This window comes from Castanea sativa, chromosome 11, assembly GCF_040712315.1.
Source record: "Castanea sativa cultivar Marrone di Chiusa Pesio chromosome 11, ASM4071231v1".
Taxonomy (NCBI): Eukaryota; Viridiplantae; Streptophyta; class Magnoliopsida; order Fagales; family Fagaceae; genus Castanea; species Castanea sativa.
The window spans coordinates 65,434,524-65,452,738 of NC_134023.1; positions in this window are offsets into that span (position 1 = coordinate 65,434,524).

Consider the following 18,215-nt stretch of genomic DNA (forward strand, 5'->3'; position numbering starts at 1 on the left):
GTGAAGGAAACTGAAAACATGTAAAAGACTGTTTTCAATTTCTAGTTTTCAAAAGTTAATGAAAATACGTATTTAATTTAATAAATGTGTCTCATTTAATGAGTTAGCATTAGAATTTAGATCTTAGTAACAAAATATTTTAGTATTTTTTATTTTTTTTCTTCAAAAAACATGTTTTTTTAAATTTTAACTAACCAAACATGTTTTTGATTTCAAAAATACAAGAAAATTGTTTTTTCTTTATATTCCCAAAAACAAGTTTTTGAAAATAGAAAACAAAAACTGTTATCAAACATAACCTTAACGTCTTATTCCTCCCACTTGTATCAACTCAAGTACTCAACATATCTCATTGACCTAAATGACTAGTTAATGATAAGAAAGCTAAGAGAAAATTCACAAACACAATATTAGACAAGAGTCTAGCGGCTCTTAGTATTTTCAAACATAAATTTTCATAGTTCAAAACTCCCTTCCTCATTTTCTAAACAAATAAATAAAAATTCTCAACCCTTAACAATTGAATTAAGGAAAGACAAACACACAAAATTAGGTTGGCTGTGTATATTGTATAATAGACATTAAATTTTTATTCAGTTTGGCATGAATCTTAAAATATAGAACTAATTCTTGATATATTATATTAATTTGCTCATAAAACAGTTTTATAAAAAGGATATCTTGTGGTTTAAACAAGTTGAGTATAAATAAAAACTTAGTAAAAATTAAAATACATTTTTTAAGAATTAGTTTAGATTTAAATTAAAATAGTTATACAGTTTGCCAAATACACAATGTTTAATTTCCTATCTTGCATTAATAGCAATTTAAACACGGAAGAAAATTGTGATCCTCTTTTATTCTTTTTAGCATTATTTTGGGGAAAAAAGATAGAAGTATTATCAAATTTTATTATAAAAGATCATATATTGATATACACTATATTGTTGATGTACCTACAACATAAACATAATAAATAATTTTTTTCAAGGGTAAATTTCATTAACATATCTTGATATTTGGGTTAATGCTAACCAAGTCCAAATATTTTTCAAAACTAACTAATTTGGTCCCTAAAACCAACTTAATCCCTAAATATTGTTAAGCCAGTTTTTTTTTTTTTTTTCAATAGTGTTTAGGGACTAAGTTGGCTTTAGAAATCAAATTGGCCAATTTTAAAAAGTCTTGGACTTGGTTGACATAGGAAAAATCTCAGAGTACGTATGTTAATGAAATTTATTTTTATTTTTATTTTTAAAAAGGTTGAGAAATTAGTTTTTGTTTGTAATATTCAACGAGATTTGTTAATATAGCATGAACATGACATGATTTTTTTGCGGGTTAGTGTTTAGTATAAAAAATGGGTCAATGCGCTTAATATGATTATTAAATGGGTTAATTGATTCTATGTTGACCTATTTAATCTGAAACCAACCTAAAATGAACTGACTACTATAAATAAATGTAATTTTTCTCTAAAATTAATTTGAATTCTAAGCACAGTCAAGTAATTCAAAAAATTTTAATATAATAATATTGATAAATTATTTGTTAAACTCTAAAGTTCCTAACCCTTTTATCCAAAAGAAAAGAAAAGAAGAGATAGGCTATTTTAGATTGTGTCGTGTCAACCTGTTTAATCAATGGGTTGTGTTAGGGTTAAGGGGTTTGATAAGATTTTTAAATAGGTCGAGTTAGTGTTGAGCCATGTCTTCAAATTCCTATATCTTGATCGGACATAAACACAATCAGCAAACACAAATTACCACTTCTACATTAAATGTATTAAAAACTCCAAATAACATGTGTCTCATTAGTCTAGATATATTCTAGAAAAAAAAAAAAAAAAAACCACTCAATTTTTCCATCTTTTCAACTGAAAGTGATCTTAACATGTATTTCCCCTATATGCAAGTGCACAAAAATGAACTAAAGTGGACCCAAATGGACTGAATTGGACCAAAATGAACCAAATAGGACTGAAGTTGACCAAATAAGAACGAATGGGTAGATTAGGACCAAAGTGGATGTAATAGACAGAATAGGAACAAAGAGGACCAAGTAAGACCAAACAGAACGGAATAGGACTAATGTGGACATAATGGATTGAATAGGACAAATGTGGACCGAATAGAAACAAAGTGGATATAATGGGCTAAATAAGACCATAGTGGACTGAATGGCCTAAATAGGACTAAAGTAAACCAAAGTAGATAGAATTTACCGAATAGAACCAATGTTGACTGAATAGGATTGAAGTGGATAGAATAGGACCAAGTGGACTAACTGGACCGAAAATGACCAAAGTTGACTGAATAGAACCAAAGTGGACCAAATAGCACTTATGAATATTTATCTTTTTTATTGCATCTTCAGGGCTCATATATCTAATTTCTAATGTCTTTTTTGTATTTTTTAAACTCAAAACTAAAGAGTTTTGCCCAAATATAATAAAGTTTCATACTTTTCAACCCAAAAATTAAGGGAAAAAAAAAAGAATTTTTGAGCTAAACTTAAAAGGCAACATACAAAAGAATCAATTTAAGATCTAATTAATGTTTAATTTTTAGGAAGAACAAATTATTTTTCAAAAAAATTTAGAAAACAAATTATATATTATATTACAGTTACAAAATAATTATTTATCCACATGCATTGTGTGGATTTGCAACTAGTATAGGTAAAATTAAACCCTAATTCTAATTGGCACAAAACACTCTAATTGCCTTACTATAAAAATAACTTTAATTCTAAATATTAAAATACTAATAGCTTAATAAATTACGAAGACCTAAAAAATAAAATACAATTGACACGCAAAGATTAATAAGACTAAATTAAAATAAAAATCCCCGTGTCTCCCGCATCAATTTGCCAAACATTGTTAGTCAAGTATTAATTAAGAACTTATATACCATGCTTTTCCTATGACTTTGACTTTGTATCAGAGATTTTTTACTTTTCCTATATCTACTTTTAACCATTTGGCCATCTACTCTACACGTGGGATTCACTTCTCCACAATTTTCCTTTTCCTACCTTTTATCTCTTTTATTTTTCATATTAAATATAATATATATAGTGATAACTCAAAATGGCATATTAGAATTGATTGGTATCAAAATATATCATTTTTTTTCTTAACTAAACTTAAATGACTTTAGTATGTGATGATGCCGAAAAAAATCACCAATAAGCTGCAAGTACTCCCAAATCGAAATAACACCTGTAAAAAGAAAAGAGAAGACCTAACAGAGAGCACCGATGTTGTGCCAGCCAAAAACCCTCCAAAGGTCAGGTTAGAGTCTTTTTACAACCCTAGAATGCCAAAGTCGAGTTAATTATGCGTACCTTGATTTATGAGGGTTTCGGCGTATTTATAGTGGTGTAGGGTTAGCATCCACACCCTGATCATGAAGTCCTCTCCTTCTAGAATTAGAACTCTTTCCTTTTGGATACCTCCTATCAGGGCTAAACGTGCGATGCAAGAATTCTTCTTATGCATGTTCACGTGGAGACCAAGTAAGGCCACATCAGCCCTAATTATATAGCGTGAATCCTTATTTAAGGTTTCTTGGAAATAATCTCGGAAGGACGATCCCTGCATCATACCCGTCCGTCCACTATGGATCTGTCCTCCTTGGCCATGTTAACTACCGTCATCCTTATGTCGTCATATTTACCAGGTAGATCCGTCAAGCTCACTTTTAGTCCCCTTCAGTTGCCCCCTCATTCCATGAGACCGTCAACTTTCCTTTGCGGTTTCATGGAATGATGGTTAGCTTTGACGCTTGACAGGTGTGTTTTTGACAGACAGGCTGGAATGTTATCATAAATGCACCAGGGACATGTAGGGGTACTTTACTGGTTGTTCGCTGGAATCGACGCGTCCCTTCATTTATTGCGCTGTTCCCTCTATATATACTGTCCATCGTTTTCATTTTTACACTTTAGAAAATTTTCTGCTGTTTAGAGCGAAACCGTCCACATTGTGTGATCCGTTGCCTCGAGAAGTAGAGATTCAGCGTTCTCTTAGCTCGTCCGTCGCATTTTATTGCCGTCTACCTGTGAGTACCTTCTTTATTTAGTTTATGTTCTTGATTTTGCTTGTTGGTTCGTCGTCGGTACAAATCTAGAGTCTTTGGTTTCTTTTACCCGTCATCTGTAGGTGTCAGATGTCTAGTGAGGCGTCAAGTAGTCAGTCTTATGTCTGCAAGGGAATGGGCTACAAGGAGGTGTTCCTGTCACGTCAAGCCGACCAAGACACCTCCAGCAAGGAGAGGGAACCGTCATCAAACTCTCCTTCCTATGTGGAAGATGAAGGGCAGAATGAGGACGGGTCAGAGTATGACTCAAACGACGACCTAGATGGTATAGATCCATCGATCCAATCTGTCATAGGCCCTAATGGTTTTAGAGAATTCGTCCTGCTCCCCTTGTGGAGGGTGATCAACTTCGTTTCTTCCATCAAACCAGCGCACTTCAATACACTAAGGCAAAAGTATCAAATACCTGACACTATACCAATCCGTCTATCCTTTTAATCAGAGAAATGTTATTACGACGGTCTTGAGGACGTCCGAGTTTATGAGCAGATGCTAAAAGCTGGCCTGCGTTTTCCTCTGACTGCCTTACACCGTTGACTTCTTCAGTACGAAGGATTAGCCGTCACCCAGATCTCACCAAATGCTTGGAGGGTTTTCCTGAGTGTTGAAGTTTTGTACGGTGTGATGTCCGACGGGGCGAGACAGTTAACAGTGGAAGAGTTCTTTCATTGTTACCGTCCGTCTGAGATTACCAAATCGAAAGGCATGTATAGCTTTGTGCTGAGGAGTCCGATACTTAGGCTAGTATCCGAGACCCTAGACTCCAATCGCAACTGGAAGGGTCGATACTTCTTCCTTCGAGGAGACAATTGGATGAGTCGTCCAGGTGATGACGACTTCATGCCAGTAGATAAAACTTGGGGAATAATGCCACTATCTTATTCTTAACCATCACATCTTCTTTTTATGGATTTATACTTAGCGTTTTTTATTTTATTATGCCACTATTTTCTTATTCTTAAATTTTATTTTATTATTATTATAGCGAGGGATCGTCCACCCATTACGACAGAGCAATTCAGTTTTTTAGAAAAAATCTTTCAAAAAACTAAGTTGTCAGAGAGGACTTGGTCAAAGCTCGTCACCTTAGACACGCTGCACTGGTATTGTGACGGTCCCGAACCCACAACTGCAGCCCGTCGATACGACGCAGGAATTCGCAAACGTAAGTTCTGTAATCCTTCCGTCGTTACTTCACTTATGCCACTTTTTTTAACTGTCTTCTTTTGCAGAAATGGACGATGCAAGGAGAAGGGCAATTATCAAACAACAAGCAACCAAGAAGAAGCAAGGCGGTGATGCTCATCCTAAGACGGATCCGTTTCACCCTGCCACAAAAAGACCTTCCACTGAAAAGTGGGACCATCACAACAAAAAACAGAAGCTGGTGACGGGTTTACTTGCCGGTCAGGGGTCCGGCGTGGTAAGACTGCCTCCCAAGCTGGGAATAGGCAAGGGTAAGGGTCTAATGACTAATCCCGACCCCGTCAAGGAAAAGCCACCCGTCCTACTTCGGGAAGATCCCCAGTATGCTCTCCTTCGGACCAAGTCTATAATAACGGATGAAGACTATGAAGATCTTGGAAACCATGCTACCGAGGCTATGAGGGAAACATGCTTGTTTAGCTTAACTCAGGTATTTATCCGTCATATATTTACTCTGTCTCGTTCCTTTCTACCTTGATCTAACTTATTGACATTGGTGTAGGGGGTGCTTATGGCCAAAGGTTTGATGGACCGTTGTCTTGCCCACGAAAGAGCTCTTGAGCGGGTTAGGCAAAAGGCAAAGGTGACGGCGGAGGAACTGTACGAATTAAAGCTTTGGAGGGTTCGTCATGAGCAAAAATTGAAACTATCCGAGCAGGCCCGTGAGAACTTGGAGAAAGAGGTGGAGTTGCTGAGGGAGATGGTAAAATCTAATGACGGCAACGTTCGTCAAGTGAAAGTTGAAGCTGTAAGAGAATACCGTGACTCCGACTCCCTTCTGGCCGAGCTTGGCTCCTCCTTTAGTGATGGGTTTGACGACTGTCTCCGTTAGGTGAAGGCCTCATTTCCTCACCTGGACCTAGCTCACGTCAATATCGACACCGAGGCCCAGACCCCTGCTCTCCCAGTCGACTCTGAAGGGACGAAGGAGCTTTTTGGTGAAGGTCCTGGTGATGACAGAGTCGCCAAAGCTGAAAAAGAAACCGCCGAAGCCGATACATGCCAGCCGTTGCCAGAATGTCCTGAGGCTACCGAAGAGACCGTCGTAGTTCAGGACTGATGTAAATTTTGTAGTGAATGAAAACAATTTATTCGGTTTCAACCGTCGTCTTTTGTTAACTTTATTTTGGTTATATGTATGACTCTCTTTTTATAATCTAGCTGGTTTTTTATTTTTCATCATGCAATCCGTTCATTTTGTGGATTTTGATGTTATTTCTTGGATAATCCGTCCACTTTGATATTCAGTCATCATTTTGGATAACTCATCCACCATGTGGACTTGGCGTATTTTTATCTTTCTTTTGATAACCCGTCCTCTTTGTGGACTTGATAACTCTTCATCCATTTTGGATGATCCGTAAACTATGTGGATTGGATAAATTTACATCCATTTTGGATGAGCCGTCCACTATGTGGACTTGGTAGATTTTCATCCATTTTGGATGATCCGTCCACTATGTGGACTTGGTAGATTTTCTCCATTTTGGATGATCCGTCCACTATGTGGACTTGGTAGATTGTCATCCATTTTGGATGATCCATCCACTATGTGGACTTTTTCATCCATTTTGGACGATCCGTCCACTATGTGAACTTAGATTTTCATCCATTTTGGACGATCCGTCCACTATGTGGACTTGGTAGATTTTCATCCATTTTAGATGATCCGTCCATTATGTGGACTTAGATTTTCATCCATTTTGGACGATCTGTCCACTATGTGGACTTGATAGATTTTCATCCATTTTAGATGATCTGTCCACTATGTGGACTTTTTCATCCATTTTGGACGATCCGTCCACTATGTGGACTTGGTAGATTTTTATCCATTTTGGATGATCTGTCCACTATGTGGACTTTTTCATCCATTTTGGATGATCTGTCCACTATGTGGACTTGGTAGATTTTGAGCAAAACACATTCCATACGTTTTAAATAAAACTCCTCTTATTATGACAGACTGGTAGACTATATTGTTTATGGAAAATAAAAACTTTGGCTGTAATAAGTAAAAATTATAACTGTTTAAAAATAAACTTGAAATGAGGAGGTAGATGTTGCTGTTATCTTTGCCCTTTGTCTTACTGGTAGTATTTCTTCAGGTGCTCTGTGTTCCATGGATGGCTTAGCGTTCTTCCGTCTAGTGTCTCTAATTAGTATGTTCCTTTCCTACGCCATGAAATGATTCTATATGGTCCTTCCCAGTTGAGACCCAATTTTCCTTGGGAGGCATCCTTTGTAGCACCGATTACTTTTCGTAAGACCAGATCTCCCACCTGGAAATCCTTGTGCCTAACCTTGGAGTTGTAATGCTTTGCCATCATGTCTTGGTATTGCGCTAGTCTCTGTGTAGCTACTGCCCTGACTTCGTCTACAAGGTCGAGTTGTAAACGCAAAGCTTCGTCATTCTTGCTCTCATCGTAGCTTTCCACACGTAGCTTGTTAATCCTACCTCTGCCAGTATGAGGGCCTCACTACCATACACCAATTGAAATGGTGTTTCCCCTGTTGGTGTTCTCGCCGTTGTCCTGTATGCCCATAAAACACTTGGTAATTCGTCCGGCCATATCCCCTTTGCCCCCTTGAGCCGGGTCTTGATAATCTTCAGTAAGGACCGGTTCGTGACTTCAACTTGTCCGTTGGCTTGCGGGTGGGCGGGCGATGAGTAGTGATTTTTTATCCCAAGCTGAGAACAAAAGTCTTTAAATGTGTCGTTGTCGAATTGTTTCCCGTTGTCTGAAATGAGCACCCTCGAAATTCCATACCTGCAAATAATACTCCTCCACACAAAACTACGGATGTTCTTTTCCGTGATAGTAGCCAGAGCCTCTGCTTCCACCCATTTAGTGAAGTAGTCAATACCAACCACTAAGAACTTCAGCTGTTTCATCGTTGTTGGGAATGGACCCATGATGTCTAACCCCCATTGTGCAAACGGTTATGGGGCCGTCATAGGGGTAAGTTCTTCCGTTGGTTGCCTTATGAAATTGCCAAATCGTTGACACTTGTCGCAAGCTCTAACATATGTGTGGGCATCCTTCTGCATTGTTGGCCAGTAGTATCTAGCTCGGAGTAGCTTGTGCACTAGAGCCCTTGATCCAGAATGGTTTCCCCAAATTCCTTCATGGACCTCCCTCATCACATAGTTCGCTTCCTCACGGTCGAGGCACCTTAGATATGGTCGAGCGAATCCTCTTTTGTATAGGATGTCTTCAATCAAAACCAACCGGGCAGCTTTAACCTCTAACTTCCTTGCGCCTTCTTTGTCATCAGGTAGCTTGCCTTCCTTGAGATATGCCACAATTGGAGCCATCCAACAACTCTTATTGCTTACCTCCTGCATGCTAACGTCGTCTAATAATGATGAGAGCTAAACGAAGGACACTACCTGTTTAAGGATGATCATGGGTTCGGCCGAAGCTGCCCTTGCGAGTCGATCGGCTTCTTGATTCTCCTCCCTTTGGATTTGAATCACCTTGATTTAGAGGTTATTCGTTCGACCTTTCACTTCCTCAAGATACCTTTTCATCCTTTCATTCTTGCAGTAATAGCTCCCGTTAGCCTGACTGGTCACGATTTGAGAATCGAAGTAGATGACCACATTCTTAGCTCCTGCCGCTATCGCAAGGTCCAGTCCTGCTACCAAGGCCTCGTATTCCGCCTCGTTGTTGGTAGTAGGAAAGTCCAGATGAATCATGCATTCGATTTTGTCTCCTTCCGGGGTGTGCAGCACAATTCCAACACCTCCAGCATGCTTATTGGAAAATTCGTCTGTATGAACTCTCCATATGGGCGTCTCCTCTGCCCCCTGATCTTTTGTGGCAGTGAATTCAGCGATGAAGTCTGCCAATATCTGTCCTTTCACTGCTACCCGTGGTTGATATCGGATATCGAACTCACTTAGCTCGATTGCCCATAGCGCCATCCATCCAGCAGCTTTGAGACTACTCATTGCTCTCCGTAAGGGTTTATCTGTTAGTACCTTTATGGTATGCGCTTGAAAGTATGGTTTGAGCTTCTGAGCTGCGGTCACGAGAGCAAACGCGAGTTTTTCCATCTGAGGGTACCACTCTTCTACTCTTCTCAGTGCCCGGCTTATAAAGTACACGGGTTTTTGTACCTTTCCTTCTTCTCTAATGAGAGTTGCACTGACAGCGGCTGAGGAGACGGCAAGATACAAGAACAATTCTTCCCCCGGCATAGATGGGCTAAGCAATGGCGGAGCGGAGAGATACATCTTTAACTCTTCAAATGCCTTTTGGCACTCGTCTGTCCATTTGAATGCTTTCTTCAGTGTGCGGAAGAACGCGAGGCATTTGTTTGTCGCTCTTGATACAAACTTGTTCAAATCTGCTATCTTCCCGGTCAAGCTTTGTACTTCCTTTACCGTCCTTGGAGGAGATAGTTCCATGATCGCCTTTACCTTTTCTGGGTTGACTTCAATGCCCTTCTGTGATACCATAAATCCCAGGAATTTTCCTGCAGTTACTCCGAACGCGCATTTGTTCGGATTTAGCTTCATTTTGTATGACCGAAGAGTATTAAAGGTCTTTTGGAGGTCCTTCAAGTGATCAGGGACCCGCACGCTTTTTACCAACATATCATCTACATAAACTTGCATGTTTCTGCCAAGTTGGTGCGCGAACATCTTGTTCATCAATCTCTGATACGTGGCTCCTGCGTTTTTAAGCCCGAAGGGAATTACCTTGTAGCAAAAAAGCCCCTAACTCGTGACGAACGAGATTTTCTCTTGATCAGCCTTATCCAATTTGATTTGGTTGTAGCCAAAGAAGGCATCCATGAAGTTCAAAAGTTCATGCCTTGCGGTGGAGTCCACCAAGGTGTCAATACGCGGGAGTGGGTAACTATCCTTAGGGCAGGCCCTATTCAGATCTGTGAAGTCGACACACATTCTCCACTTCCCGGTGGCCTTCTTGACCATTACTACATTTGTCAACCAATTAGGGTAGTATACTTCGCATATGAAGTCTGCTTCTTGTAGCTTCCGTACTTCCTCTGCTATGGCTCAGTCTCGTTCTTGGGCGAACACTCATTTCTTCTGTCGGATAGGAGAGAAAGAGGGTGACACATTCAAACTGTGAACTATGACCATTGGGTCTATCCCCGGCATATCCTCGAGACTCCATGCAAAAACATCTTGGTTTTCTTTGAGGAATAATGCGAGCGCTTGTCGGACTGTGTGGTTGGCCAAGGTGCCGATTCTCGTGGTTCGGTCGGGCCTAAAATCATCCAATTGTACTTCTTCTAATTCTTCCACCAGTTCTGCCACCGTCTTCTGTTCCTCGATGCTCATTGCTTGCAGGTGGTCATCTATTTCCATCATGGCAATGTAACATTCCCGTGCAGCCACCTAATTTCCACGCAGCTCTCCAACTCCGTGTTCGGTGGGAAATTTGACCATTAGATGGTAGGTAGAGGTAACAGCCTTCCATGCATTGAGAGTTGGCTGTCCTAGGATGGCGTTATAAGCAGAAGAGTAGTCGACCACAAGAAAAGCTACATCCTTGGTTATTTGCTGTGGGTAATCCCCCACTGTCACAGACAACGTGACGACGCCCAAAGGGTAGACCCTTGTCCCTCCAAAGCCAACAAGGGGTGCATTTGCTGGGACCAGTCGTTCTCTACCAATCCCCATTTGCTAGAACACGGGGTAGTAGAGGATATCTGCTGAGCTTCCGTTGTCCACCAAGACTCGATGCATGTTGTAGTCCCCTGCTCGTATGCTGACGACGAGCGCGTCGTCATGTGGGTGGTGAAAGCATTGCGCATCTTCTTCCGAAAACCCAATGTTGGGATTATCTCATTGCGTCACTTTCAGTGAGGAACCTGTCGACTGGACGCTTTAAACCATCTGCAAGTATGTCTTTCTGGCCTTTTGGATGACTCTGCAGAAGTAGTGCCCCTACAATCATCTGTATATCCCCTACAGGTGGTCTGGGACGCTCGTTCTCCCGTCGGGGATTCTGTTCCTGGAGTTGATCCGTTCTCTCCTTCCTCACAAACCTCTGCAACCTTCCTTGCCTAATGAGGGCTTCAATTTGTTGTTTTAAGTCATAACAGTCCGTTGTATCGTGGCCATGATCGCCATGAAAACGGCAGTATCTGTTTCTTGGCCTCTTGTTCGGATCTCCCTTCAGCTTGCCAGGAAACGTCAGGGTTCCTTCATCTTTGATCTGCATTAACACTAGGTCGATTGGGGCTGTGAAGGGAGTGAAGTTCGTGAATCTTCCCGTAGGCGGTTTGGGTCGTCGATCTTCCCGTTGTTCTCTGGTTCTAGCCATTTTTCATCCCTTGTCCGGTTGTGTATCTTCCTGCCTTTCCCTTTTCTAGGTTTTTCCTCTCGAGCCAGCAAGGCATCCTCTGCGTTCATATACTTCATTGCCCTGTAAAACACTTCGGACATGGTTTTTGGGTCATTCTTGTACAGAGAAAACAGGAACTTACCCTTTCGCAGCCCGTTCGTGAACGCTGCTACCAGTATCTTGTCATCTGCCTCGTCTATCGAGAGGGCTTCCTTGTTAAAGCGGGCTATGTATGATCTTAGAGTCTCATCTTCTCGTTGCCTAATATTCATCAGACACGCAGTAGACTTCTTATGTCAGTGACTCCTGATAAAGTGTGATACGAACTGTGCGCCTAATTCCTTAAAAGTGCTGATGGAATTAGGTGTCAGCCTGCTGTACCAGTCCCTTGTTGGCCCTTTCAACGTGGTGGGAAAAGCCCTACACATGATCTCATCCGGTACGCCCTGTAGATGTATTAAGGTCTTGAAGGACTCCAAGTGATCCAATGGGTCCTTGGATCCGTCGTAATTCTCCACCTGAGGCATGCAAAACTTTGGAGGAAAAGGGCATGAACTCACAAGCGCTGTGATAGGCGAGTCTATTCTATGGACTAGGTCGTCCAGGTCGCTAGAGATTCATTCTCTGAGGGCGTTCATCATCACATCTATACGTTCCCTCATCTCCTACATCTCAGCTGCTATGTGAGTTGGTAACGTGTCTGATATGGATGGCCGGTTGGTCTCTTGCCGCTCCGGTCTAGTCGGAGTGTTGCTACCTTCAAGCCCTTCCGCGTTCCTCCCCTCTGGACTAGCATCTTCCTAGTCTTCCTCTGGTGCGCTTGGGTGTGCATTCCTTTGCTGCAGTTGCTCTTCCAATCATGATTCTTCTTAGTTAGGCGCTCAACCGCCGCCGCGAGTGTTTGGACTTGCCTTTCTAGAGTTGTGGCTTGCGGTTCATCACCTTGATTGTTGGTTGTTGCCATCGATCGAGTGAGTACCATGCAACTTTTTGTCTCAGGAATAGAGCAAAGGTTAAATAATCTCTTTCCCACAGACGGCGCCAACTGATGATGTCGAAAAAATCACCAGTAAGCTGCAAGCACTTCCAAATCGAAATAACACCTGCAAAAAGAAAAGATAAGACCTAATAGAGAGCACCAGTGTGGTGTTGGCCAAAAACCCTCCGAAGGTCAAGTTAGAGTCTTTTTACAACCCTAGAGTGTCAGAGTCGAGTTAATTATGCGTACTTTGATTTATGAGGATTTCAGCGTATTTATAGTGGTGTAGGGTTGGCATCCACGCCCTGATCATGAAGTCCTCTCCTTCTAGGATTAGAACTCTTTCCTTTTGGATACCTCCTATCAAGGCTAAACGTGCGATGCAAGAATTCTTCTTATGCATGTTCATGTGGAGACCAAGTAAGGCCACATCAGCCTTAATTATATAGCGTGAATCCTTATTTAAGGTTTCTTGGAAATAATCTCGGAAGGACGATCCCTGCATCATACCCGTCCGTCCACTATGGACTCGTCCTCCTTGGCCATGTTAACTACTGTCATCCTTATGTCGTCATATTTACCAGGTAAATCCGTCAAGCTCACTTTTATTCCCCTTCAGTATGAAATGACACTTTTAGTTCGGGCTCTCCTAAGTTCAAATACTGGGTTTGTAGCATTTGTCTATCATTATTATCATTAAAAGTAAAAGTTTATGTGCATGTACCTGAAATTGGTAATTGGGAAAAGCTCATTTTTCACCAAAAAGATTCTCAAAAAGCTCCATTGGGAAAGGGTTGTCTAATGCTAGAAGTGGTTTGAATCCCTTTTGAAAACCATGATGACACACACACACATACAGGGGCGGCATTACTCTTTGGTCCGGGGGTTCAAATGAACCCCTGACTTCAAAAAAAGAAAAAGAAAGAATTATATATATTTAATATTTTTTTGTTAATTTAATACATTAAATTTTTCTTAAAAATATTTTGGTACACCCTGACTTAAATTTTATACACTCTTATTACAAGTATTTTTGACTCTTAAGTGTTTGTGAATTGTAAGTGTCATTCTTTATTATAAATTTTTTTATTAATTATATGTGTATGAGTGTGTCTAATATTGATTGTGTGCATTACTTTTTTTTATAATGTCATTTGTGTGAATAATGACATTTATGTGAATGTTTGTGTGTAGAATATAAGTATAATATAACCTTATATAATTTAATAATTAGGAAATAGAGAGGATTTGTTACGTGAGTGTGTATAGTTATCATGTTATAATAACTTTTTGTCATAAAATTAGAAAAATTCAAGAAAAAAATTGCAAAGTTAGTGATTATTCAAGCATTTGATTGGTTAAGTAAACACGTAGTGAATTATTTTACGTATGAATGAGTGTGGTTGTGTGTGTCAATAATTAATATAGAGTCAATGAGTTGAGTTTAGTCATTTAGTTTAAATATTTTTATAAAAACAATGACAAATATATATTATATTAACTGCATAAAAATAAAAATTTAGACAAACTTAACAAAATAAAATAGTCATAGCTACCCATGGGGCTTTACACTGTAGATGTAGGCCATCACGCCTAAGTGCATAGTTCTTTATGGTCTCTCTTTCTTGTCTCACTTCCTGCATCTTTTTTTCTATTTGCTTCAAATTATTTAACAAGTAATTGAAAGATGTTTATGTGCTTTTCCCATTTTGATGGTGCACATAGCACAAAAAATGTGCCTCCCAAATATATGATTACTCATTGTAACAAAACAATTCTAGAGTACAACTTTTTAAGTGCAAATTGCAGCAACCTCCCTTAAAATTTCAGTAAATGACACTTTTTCCTGAGTGTTTCAGGAATAATAAGAAAGTGAATAAAAGTATTGTGAAGCATACTCCGAAGTGAATAATGAGTTATAAAAGTAAATAAATTATTATAATTATATTGTCCCATGATTACTAATTCTATAATTAACATGGTTATAGAGCAGAAAGCATCAAACTGAGAATCATGCTCGGAGGCCACAATATTCTTGTGAATCAACCATCCAATGGATGTACTATAAATATCAAACATATATCTAAATCAAAAAAAAAAAAAAAAAATCAATGCGCTTGCAACAATAATAAGCATTATTACTCGATGATGTATACAAATATTAAATCCCTTAAGGGTTTGGACAAAAAATCTATAGTTTAAGTGTCTGAATTTTGATCAACTCTTGGTCTTGGGTCGTACTCATTGACCTCTTGGAGTGCATTAGTTTCTTTCGCCCAAACTGCAATAAAAGGTGTCAGTATACAATTGTTAGGCTTTTATTTTTGTGGGCATGAAATTAAGGCCTTAGGCCCAATCCAATTAGCCAGACTTCTCTCATTCTGACCACACCTTTTTACCTCAATTTATAATATTCAAAAACGAAGTTTGGCTATGTTGCTAAACGGTAAAATGCAATAAGTAGAAACTAAACTAAAGATTTTTTTCAATTGAATTAATGTTTCATGCCGAATATTTGAAGTTGACAATTTTTCAATTTAATCCTCAAAAATAAAAATTTCTTATTAAAAAATATTCCCAATTTTTTTTTACAGACAAAAGATATACAACTCATACACTTATGGGGTGTATTGAAGTTACTCAAAAGAATTACAATCTCAAATTTAGAAGATCTAGAAAAACCAAAGAAAAACATAGACTGCAAATTGCCTAAAATTTTCATCCAGTCATAAAAAGATTTCAAAAACGAGGACATAATTTCAAGCCAAGGATGCACAACCCATCAAGGTTCCTAGAATTCCTCTTTGTCCAAATTTTCCACATTAAAGCCTAGGGGAACAATGTTCAAATATTTAATCCTCCATTTTATCAATACATGATTTAAATTCGCTATCTAAATTAGTTCAGAAGCATTTTTACTCGGGTTAAAAAAAAAAAAAAAAGCAGAAGAAAGAGAACAGTTTTAGAGTGAAGCCAAATTTGATATACTACCTTGTCAAATGATCTAGAATACATACATCTTAAACTACAGATTATTTTTTATTTTAAATCCCTCTCCTTTAACAGTCTATTCAAGTCATTTTCCATATCTGTTGCTAAAGGTAAATGGTAATTTAGGTGAAAGCTTTCTTTGCACGTCCTAATTAGTGCTTAGTATTGGTCATTTCTAGGATTGAGAATTTGTTTCCAATCATTTTGAAAGTCTTTATGCTTTTTAAGCAAGAATCAGACTGGCATTTTCATTCAAAAGGAAGGAAAATACTGTAAGAATGCTAAAGTATAAAGAATCTCCTGAAAGAGTTCCAATGACTTCTCATATTGTTGTTGTATACCCCAATTAAAAAACAAGAAAGACTGAGAAATTTTTGTGCACATCTTTCAAATTCTAAAATGGCTTTTTAGCTTATCACGGGAATAATATGTTTTTGAGTATTTGTAGCCAAAAGCTGATTCATTCTGTTGGTGAAATGATGCTAAAAAGTCTTCAGCACCAAGAAATTTTTCTTAGTGGACTTCGGTGACTGAAACACTGGTTTAAGAGACTTCATTTATGTAAATGATTTTTGGTCATGCTATGTGATTAAAAGGGGCAAGGATGTGAGTGCTGGGAACAAAAATCAAGGTTTCACTCATGTCTTAGAATCCACCTTTGAGAATATGGAGGGTGTTGCATAGTATATTGCTTATCCTACTCATGTTGAATACGCAAAGGCGCTCCTGCCTCATGTGGAGAAGTACATGGTGATTGACTATAAACCCACTACTTTTAATTTTGGATTGGAAGGCTGATAGCAGTCGTCTAAAATCGTACTTCACAATATCTCAATAAAAATGAAAAGCTGACGGTGATGATTTTATTTGAATTTATCTGAGTATCTTTCAATGAATTTTATTCGTATCTATGTGTGTAACTGTTACTCATTTTAAGGTTAATGTCTTTGTTTATTATAATTGCATTTATGCTGAATATTTGCTTCTCTTTGGCTCTTACATTTTTTTTTTTTACCATAATATGAAGCTATTGGGTTGTTTGATAATTAGGATAGTGTAATGTACAATGCCATAAATACCACTGGATGGTCAGGAATCCTTTTCAAATGTGTTTTTACCTATTTTCTTGGCTAGAAATCTGAAGTTGTCAATAAGATGGCATAGCTGCAAATGTTGAACTGGAAGCAACTTATAAAAAAAAAATGTTTGTGAAGAGGGATGCTGAAGAAATTAAACCTTTTTATAAGCTAAATGGTACTTATCCATCACCTTAGATCTTAAATTTCTAACATCACATTGGTTCTTTAGTGCAAATAATTAGTGTTTTTTAAATTAAAAAAAATTAAAAAGAAAGAAATGCATCAGACTGCTTTCAAAATCATCAAAGACAACCCATTTCATTGTATGCTACCTATGTTGGAATTGTTAGAATGCAGCATATCTTCTTTTTCCTTGTCACTTAAATTGCAAATGGTAAACTTGGCTTAGCAAAAAATAAAAGAACAGAGAAAAAACATGTATTCATATTCAATTCTGCAATTAAGATGAATGAAGTAACGTAATTTGAGAAAATTGTGATAGAAAGGTATGTTTATTAAAAACTTGGTAAATTATATAAGCTCCACCCCCACAAACTTTTTTTTTTTGTGTGGCAGGCTTCTCAGTCCCCTAAGTTACCATTATTACTTTTCCTTATTTTCTTTGTATAATCATGCAAAGAAAAAAGCAATCTTAAATCATCAAGAATTTACTCATAGAGTTTTTATATTTTATAATTCTTTCTCCAAAAACAAAAGCAAGATCACTAGGCTTTTGTGTTTTATAGCCATATTCAAATAACCAAACCAAAAGAGGAAGCATGAAAGTTATAGCCACTAAGTTCAGAAGAAGGAATCTATATGTTTTATTCCTCCAACTTGCATCAAAAGCATACTAAACACTACGTGAATGTCGGGCCTTAGGCCTCCTTTCTTTTTGAACTGCAGTTGAAGGGCTACTTTAACCCCCAACTCATTGTCGTGGTATTTTCCTACAAACACTAATTCATTCAGCTTCTCATCCTAATTTTTCTGTGAACAGTGAAACTCAAATAGAAAACTAATGCTAGGATTCAATATGTAATTGGCTCCAGAGGGTACACTATAGGAAACACGAGTTGTAGTAAGTGGGATCTTTTAAGATATTACACCGTCATTAACGTTATCTGGACCAATTTTTATAAATTCAAACATTGTAAGATTTTTCTTTCTTTTTAAGAAAGTTTTAACCTATGGCATCTGCTCCTGAGAATAACTTTTTATAATCAAACTAAAACATCAACCAGTTTTAACATTGTAAGATATTTGCAAAAAAGGAATCCACTTGATTTGGTTGGTAATGATTGATAGTTGATGATCACAAAAAATAAGATCTGGATGGAGGTAGCTTGTGCCTGTAGTCTTTGAGATTCTTTTTTAATAAAAAATTCTTTAGTAAGATATCCTTATCTATCTATTGTTTCTAGTGTCTACTAATTAAACTATAATTTTCTTTACTTAACTACTAAATTTAGGTTAGGTAAATTCGTTAAGTAAAATTATTAAGCATATTAATTAATTAATAATTTAA